Below are 5,813 nucleotides of genomic sequence, written 5' to 3' on the forward strand. Positions count from 1 at the left end.
CTTATCTCTTTCGCCATGGCATCAAGCAGTACATGCATAGACGTGTTATCATCAACCTGGTGAACACCATTCGCCTTCTTCTTTCAGCACTTTCAGAGGGCCATTGATTTGTATCTTTAGACAATTCATCGAGAATAGTGACTATCTTATCTGGCATCTTTTTCATCAAAGGACCTCCAGCTGCACTACTCAATGTTCTACGTGAGGCCGGTGTCAAACCATCCCAAAAATCCTGGAGTTGCATCTAAAGTTTAATTCCGCTATGTTGACACTTTGCATCTAAAGTTTAATTCCGCTATGTTGACACTTTCGAACCAATTCCTTGAACTTCTCCCATGCTTCAAACACGGTTTCATTCTCTTTCTGGCAGAAGTTATGGATTTCTCATCTAAACTTGACCATCTTACTGAGGAGAAATATTTATCAAGGAGTTTTCTGGTCATCTCCTCCCATGTTCTAATTGATCCCTGGGGCAAGCTTTGAAGCCACTCCTTTGCATCGTCTTTGAGAGTGAAGGGGAATTCCCTTAAGTAAACTGCATCTTGTGAAATACCATTGTATTGGAAGGTGTTCATAATTTCTTCAAAGTCCATTAGCTGTGTATTTGGATCTTTGTTTGGCTTCCCTCTGAAGACACAACAGTTTTGTAGAGTTTGGAGCAACCCTTGCTTCAATTCGAAATTGTTCGCAGCCACTGGAGGTGGTCTAACACTTGATATGCCTTGGTTGTAGACCGGTCTAGCATAATCACCAAGTGATCTCCCACCACCCAAAGGTTGATTCTGAACAATTCTCCGAGCCCTCTCGTCCTCATAGACAAGTTGTGCATTCCGAAGAGGTGTTTCCTCGGCATCCCTTACAACTTTTTCTCTTTGCTGGGCTACCTCTCTTGCAGCCAAATCAACATTAATATCATCTCCCGCCATAATTTCTTTGGTTGAGGATTGCCCAACCTTCTCTATATTCTAAGTGAGTTTTCTTTCCTTCCTTAATGGTCACAAATGTTTCTCGATTTCTGGTTCGTATGAGAGTACTTCCTTCCCAGAGGATCGAGTCATGCACCAATCTAACCTGTAGCCTGCGTACAATCAAAGAACACAAAACGTAAAAAGGGAAAAATAAAATAACAAGAAAAAAGTCTTGAATTAGCACTACAAACTATTTTAAACACTATTGATTGCCAATCCCCGGCAACAACGCCAAAATTGATGAGTGGAAAAGACATACTTAAATATGCTCGCTAGTCGAATATAGTATAATATAATATCGTATCCACATGGATTGGAGTTAAACCGTATTTTCGTAGTTTATAGCTTTGTTGCTATCCAATATGATCAACAGTTGAGAATTGTGTAATTAAAAAACTAAAACTAACTAAGAATCTAAAGCTAATTGACGAATGACTATCAAAATATAAGTTAGCAAAGAAGATATCAATGTGAGAAAATAGGGATTGATTGGATAGGTGCAAGATAATTGTCTAGGATTTAACTCTTGTTAATTCACTTCCAATGTTCAAGTGAGTCTCTCGAATTCACTCAATTATTAGTTCAAACGTTTAGTAGAAATTTCTCTCTCGATTAAGTTTCGACCTCACAATGTGAACCAATTTAAGCTCGGTGAATATATGCAAGAGTTCGTAGTGGATTGGTATTTAGGAGAACCTCTCCCAATTATCCTCCTAACTAGGTCTAAACAATAATTCAACTAGCCTCTTTCGATTACTAAGAAGAATTAATGAATTCAACCAACATGAAAATGCAAAGATATCACAAGTATGCCTCTCTCGATTACATGAACATATGAATATAGAGGCAACAATTAAAACACCCAAAACGATTCAATGAATAAAAACTAGAGTTAATATACATAAACAAATATCAAAACACCAAATCCATCAATCCCTAAAGAGAATTACTCCATAGATATGGAGTAATTCATCACAAATATAAAGAAAAACATAAAACGATCCAAACACTTATCTTGAGTGACGATTGAATGATACATTCCTTGTACTTTCGCTTATCCACCTTCTCTCTATCCTTTTTAGGTCTTAGATGTCTCAAAAGTCTATAAAATAATATTTTTATATGTATTTATACTAATTAGGGTTGGGCCAGACAAAAACACCTTTTCCTGCGCTAACCAGATACTAACTCTATAAAATTTGCACAGGCGCACTGCATGGGACAACGAGCCATGCGGGGTGGTTGTGGAAAACTTCGGAGAGCTTGTTCTAACAGGCTTCAGGAAAATTGGGCAGCAGCGACTGTGAGATTTTCTCTGAGTACAGATGTTGCTTGTTTTTTAGCTATCCCTATGTGGTTCTCGACCCCCGAACGTGATCCCGACTTATTCCCTTGGGCGTTTACGCAGACTTCAAAGCTCCAAATCACTCGAATTCATTCCATAATATCTACATAGCTCGGAATCACTCCTACAAGGCATAGAACACACAATTAGTGCAAAACACTAGCGATTAAAGCTCAAACTCAATTAAAGTGCAGTAAATTAAAGTGTAATAAGCGACTAGAACATGAGATTATAGCCTACCATCAATCCCCCATGTCACGACAAAAACTGATGGGCCATGACCAGTGTCCGATTCCTACCTGCCGAACACCCCTAAGCATACGTCTATGATATAAACATGAAGTAGGGGTAGGTCATGCATAACATCTGTCAATAAACTGCTGAGACATGTGAATAACATACGTGAGAAAACATGCCCAAAATACACACACACACACATATATATATATATATATATATATATATATATATATATATATATATATATATGCGGAATACGGTAGGGATAGCCGATAAGGCTACTATGGACAACTATATATCAACATAGAGGCCGACAAGGCCACATACTATCCAACTATACCTGACTGTCTACAGATCTCTAATAGAGTGTACAACTGTATAAAGGACAGGACTGGGCCGCGTCATACCCACATATGTATACAACAATATCGTACCAAAACCCAATGGCAGCTCCAGATCAAACGGAGCATACCAACTCTCGCTGAGCAAGGATCCTAAGAAGGGAGGCCGTTAGACTGTCTACCTACACCTACGGGCATGAAACGCAGGCCCCCAGGAAATAGGGGTGTCAGTACGAATAATGTATCGAGTATGTAAGGCATACAAATCAGAATATAGAAGACATGAAAGAAACATGGAGTAAAGGATTCAACCTGTAAGCCTGAAAAGCTCTTCGAATCATGAAACATTTATAATGTCATGCATATGCGTATAAATATCATATCATGCATATTTATATGCGTACATAATGCCGTCAAACCTCTAAGGGCATCCCATCATATCATCCTTGCCTTAGTGGGCGAAATCATCAACGTATATAACCTGATCAGATGGTGGTGCGTATATAATGTTGTAACCTTTCCCCATACCCTATATACATATAATATACGCGTATATAGCGCCATCTGGTCATGGGTCAATGTACATGTATAAATGAATGCAATGCATAAGAAGTAGGTCAATAAGATATCTCGAGATGTCATAAGATCAATATGCCCTCGATTAATATCACAAAAAAAACTTTATCACTTATGTATTTTCTGAGACACATGAACAGACTATATAATAATGGGACATATGGGGAATCAAAAACATAGTGAACCCTAGTACTTCTACAAATAGAGTCATTTGTGAAAGTTGCGTATTTGCTCGTTTCGTTGTATCATATGGATCATGCCAAAAGGAAAGAAGGAATAGCCTTAACATTCCTTATACAAATCTCTCCAATAACAATGCTAGACTTAGATCACTGCACCTTAATCTAAAACAATGACATTGAAGCTATTGTCAAGCTATGAAAGACTCTCTCATTTATATAATGAGAGTAACTTAATCTATAACAAAACAGGCAGCATTTCCCCTGATTTTATAGCCTCCTCAAGCCTACTATAGGCGAGACAACAACACAATACAATCAGCAACTCAAAACCAACCTAACTACAATTCGGCACCTTTAACACATCAAAAATCCCCAATGTACTATAACACACCCTATCAACAAGTTATCAATTAGCCTGAAATTGCAACGACGAGCGACCAACCCACTATCATACCACATGTGGCTTTTCTCCACACCCTTTATTTTTTCAAACTCCATAAATTGGCAAACAAGATTCCAACACGAGTGGAATACAAAACAATCCACTACAAGTAGAATAAATCGAACTCACGACTTCTGACCGTCGTCCCGTGAGTTCTAACTATTAGGAAACAAATTTATCAACCTTCTTTGAGATTTAAAAGCTTAAATGCAGCAAGTAGGCATTTTATTAACTATGAAGTACCTTCCAAAACTAAAACTATAAAGAAAAAGAGAGACGGTATAATGATACTTACGCCATAGGGAACGTTCTAATGTTACCGCTTCTTGATTTCGTACCCGAGATGTTAATCCTTTTTGAAACCCTTGTAGAAAACTTAAGGGTAAGTTTATGGGTCTTATCTATTCGTGGTCTATGTAAAAATGAAGAAAAAGAAAACTTAAGGTATATATTTCCACTTTTGAAAAGTCAAAAAGGTGCGAGCTTGGCACCTTTGCATTGGCCCATCTTCAGATGCTTATATATTTTTATTTGAACTTCGTATGAATGAACTGTTCAGCTTCCCAAGTCATCTCCTCCACATTCTTGTTTCTCCAAAGTAATTTAACCGAAGTTACGTCCTTTGTTCTCAATCTCCGAACTTGTCTATCTCGTATAGCAATGAGAGCTTCCTCATATGCTAGCTCCTCTGTGATCTGAACATCGTCGAATGGAATAACTCTAGAAGGATCTCCGATACACTTACGGAGCATAGACATATAAAATACTGGATACGAACTCCAAGTTGGAAGGCAAGTCTAAATCATATGCTACCTGGCCTATTCTGCGTATGATTTTATAAGGCCAAATATACAGAGTGCTAAGCTTTCTTTTCTTACTGAATCTCATAACACCTTTCATCGGTGATACATTTAGGAATACCCAGTCATCTACCTAAAACTCCAAGTCTCGTCATCGATTATCTACATAGGACTTCTGACGACTCTGAGCTGCTAATGGCCTTTCCTATATAAGCTTAAATTTCTCAACTGCCCGTTGTACCAACTCTGGTCCTACTAACTTAGTTTTCCCAACCTTGAACCATCTAATAGGTGACCTACACTTTCGTCTGTAAAGAGCTTTGTATGGAGCCATCTAAATGCTGGAATGATAGCTATTATTTTATGTGAACTCAATAAACGGAAGATGATCATCCTATCTACCCCTGAAGTCTATCACACAAGCCCGTAGCATATCCTCAAATGTCTGAATAGTACGCTTAGCCTGACCGTCCGTCTGGGGATGAAATGCAGCACTAAAACTTACTTGAATCCCCAATCCTTTTTGGAAGGACCTTCAGAAATTAGCTGTAAACTGAGCACCTCTATCAGAGACAATAGATATAGGGACACCATGAAGTCATACTATCTTCTTAATGTTAAGCCTTGCATAATCCTCTGCTGAATAAGTAGTCATGGCATGCAGAAAATGGGCTGATATTATAAGTCGATCAACAATGACTCATATAGAATCAAACTTACGCTGGGTACGAGGTAAGTCTATGATGAAATCTATATTAATTACTTCCCATTTCCATGTCGGAATCTCTATAGCCTGCAATAATCCACAGGGTTTCTGATGCTCAATCTTAACCTGCTAACAATTAGGGCACTGAGCAACAAACTCTGTTATATCCTTCTTCATTTCATTACCAATATGTTTCCTGGATATAATGATACA

General features: G+C 38.1%; 1 non-coding gene across 1 annotated transcript; it reads left to right on the forward strand.

Annotated features, from left to right (window-relative positions):
* Positions 1-289: 289 nt before the first annotated feature.
* LOC142180461 (small nucleolar RNA R71) lies at positions 290-396 on the forward strand. Its single transcript, XR_012709085.1, has one exon. It is a non-coding gene; the product is annotated as a small nucleolar RNA R71 (small nucleolar RNA).
* The last annotated feature ends 5,417 nt before the right edge of the window (positions 397-5,813 follow it).

The sequence above is a fragment of the Nicotiana tabacum genome, chromosome 4 (genome assembly GCF_000715075.1).
Source record: "Nicotiana tabacum cultivar K326 chromosome 4, ASM71507v2, whole genome shotgun sequence".
Taxonomy (NCBI): Eukaryota; Viridiplantae; Streptophyta; class Magnoliopsida; order Solanales; family Solanaceae; genus Nicotiana; species Nicotiana tabacum.